General features: G+C 51.4%; 1 protein-coding gene across 1 annotated transcript in view; it reads left to right on the forward strand.

Moving 5' to 3' along the window:
• Positions 1 to 2,442, forward strand: part of ETS1 (v-ets avian erythroblastosis virus E26 oncogene homolog 1) — a 67,794-nt gene that overhangs the window by 63,776 nt on the left and 1,576 nt on the right.

Consider the following 2,442-nt stretch of genomic DNA (forward strand, 5'->3'; position numbering starts at 1 on the left):
ACCACTTCCTTCAAAATCCCAAAATGCCCGGCAGAGTGGCACCTGGCGCAGCGGCAGGAGCTCTGCCTCGCTTGCTGGAGAGAGTGTGAGAAATTGCTGGGTTTCCTGACACCTCTCCATGCCAGCTGGCAGCCGAGCCGCGAGCGCCAAGCGTGAACTGCGCTGGCCGCTTGGCTCGGGGTTAATGACACTTGAATCTTGAAAGGCTCCTGCAGAGCCAGGGTGGCCCAGGGGTATTTTGAGGGCAGTTGCTTACCCAAGAACCTGGCGCCTAGGTGATGGGTTTCCATGCATCTTATTTTGGGGAAGGATTAAAAAAAAAAATCCTTGTTCTTTGGTTGGGCAGGTGAGAAGTCAGCGTGAGGTGATGAACCTGGTCTTGCTTCAGTCTTGTCTCCTAGGGCTGTTTCTCTGTTAACCTGATTTGGGTGTTGGGTGCTCTCTGTATGTGTGTAGGGTATTGGTGTAAAGTCAGATGGGCCAAGAGAAACCGGCCCCATGTGAATTCACCTGTGATTCCCCATGGAGGACCTCAGGTGGCTGAGATAACCTTTTTGCCCAATGTTTTGTCTGTATTTAAAGTTCACTGCTATAAATAGGTCTAAGCTTTGAGATGCGGTGGCATTTCAGGCCAGGGTTTTGGCTCTTCCCTTTTGGATGAGAGGCGAAGGCGTCATCTGAATTTCCTCCCTCGTTTTGGCGTGGATAACCCAACTCCATCCCTACCGGAGAGCGTGGTCGCGGAGTCAATGTCTTGGCAAGCTCCTGCCGAGAAAGACGGGCTGGAGCCTTTCCCTGCTGAGTGTCATCTTCCCATTTACAAGCAGAGAGATGCTGTGAGCTCCCTGCTTTTTCCTGCCCATGGCTGTGCAATAACCCCCAGGGCTTGGTGGAGGACCCGGTGCCTGCAAAACCCTGGAGCGGTTCCTTAGGGATTACAGGAGGGAAACAATTTGGGGAGGGCTGGACGGGGCACAGCGATTCCCCTGTCCCGGAGCCAGCTCTCTCATTTCCTCCTCCCCAGCAGCTTGTCTGCTTTTGAGTCATTTTAAACCTTGCAGAAAAGGGGGAACAGCCCTCTCTTCCCTCCACGGGTTATCCTGCAGCCACAGCTCTGACAGCTTTCATTGTCATTCGTGGAAATAGGCTGTTCTCCATCCCTTTTTCTGAGCACATAACTTTTTTCCCTGCTTGAAGCTTGTGCTCATTGCTGTCAGCAGGCGGGTTTACCCCAGCCTGCTGTCCTGATCCAGCCTGTGCAATTCTTTTTGTGATAAATCATTTCCTCTAACCTCTGGCTCTGTTTATTATTATTATTATTGTAATTCTTACTATTAGTGATATATTCTAAGCTGTGTTTAAAACATGGCAAAATCTCTCCCAAAACATGTTGCCCAGAGCTAAGTGCAATATTTTGGGTGCGGCCGCATTTGGAAGTCGCTCATCAAAGAGATTTTGGCTTGAGGGCTTCTCCTTTACCTTTGATTGGGACGCAAGCGCAAAGAAGAGATAAGTATTTCGAAATCGCTCCACGTACACCATTAATCCAGCCAAAACCAGGCTGCGAAGCTGCAGGCTCTCAGTGGGGTGCACCGGCTATTGCAGGTTAGATGTGTCAGGCTCAGGACCCCGAGGCAAATTGCCGTTGGCCAAAATTAGCACCCAGGGGAAAGATGGAGACCGCGGCATTGTAAGGAGAGGCTGAATGCACGTGGCCACCTCATGCCTCTCCGGCTGGATGAGGGGAACCAGCAGCCGCAGGTTTGCGGAGGTTTTAGGGAGGTTTGCTTATGGCTTTGCTAAGACCGTGCCAAGACCATGATGGGGAGATCCTCCGGTCCTGAGCTGGTGAGATCTGCCTGCCAAACCAGCCAGCCCCTGCCTTCCCCGCGCTCCAGCAGCCCGCTGAGCTCTGCGAGCCGGCGTAGCCCATTCCTGCAGCAACATGCCCTGGAAAGAGGCCAAATAATTTTCATACCTGGGTCCCCCCTTATCTCGGTAAACAGCGACAGAGCGAAGAGTCAAGGTCGGGAAGTGAGAGTCTGCCGGAGTTCATGCGATGGCCAGCAGCTTTTTGGCACAGAGGAAGCAGTGGTGCTCTTATGCCAAGACAATGACTCCTCGCACTTTGGATGCCAGAAAAATAATCCTATTTATGTAACTCGAAGTGAAGCATTCCAGTGCATGAATATTCAGCTCTTGCTGCAAATAGGAAGCTCTTTTACCTGCAGGATTTAACTCTCAAGCTGTCATCTCCGCCCAGATCTTGCCCTGTGGCCACTGATGGGGTTTTTTTGATAGAAAAAGGTTTTATTTTTTTTCAGTGAGCACCATTTGCATGTGATTCTTCCCCCCCACCCCCGCCCAGGATAGAAAGGGCCGTGCTTTTCCTGGCATTAATGTCTCATGTTTCCTATGTCTTTCTAGGCAGTGGACCCATCC

This window comes from Pygoscelis adeliae, unplaced genomic scaffold, assembly GCF_000699105.1.
Source record: "Pygoscelis adeliae isolate BGI_AS28 unplaced genomic scaffold, ASM69910v1 Scaffold224, whole genome shotgun sequence".
Taxonomy (NCBI): Eukaryota; Metazoa; Chordata; class Aves; order Sphenisciformes; family Spheniscidae; genus Pygoscelis; species Pygoscelis adeliae.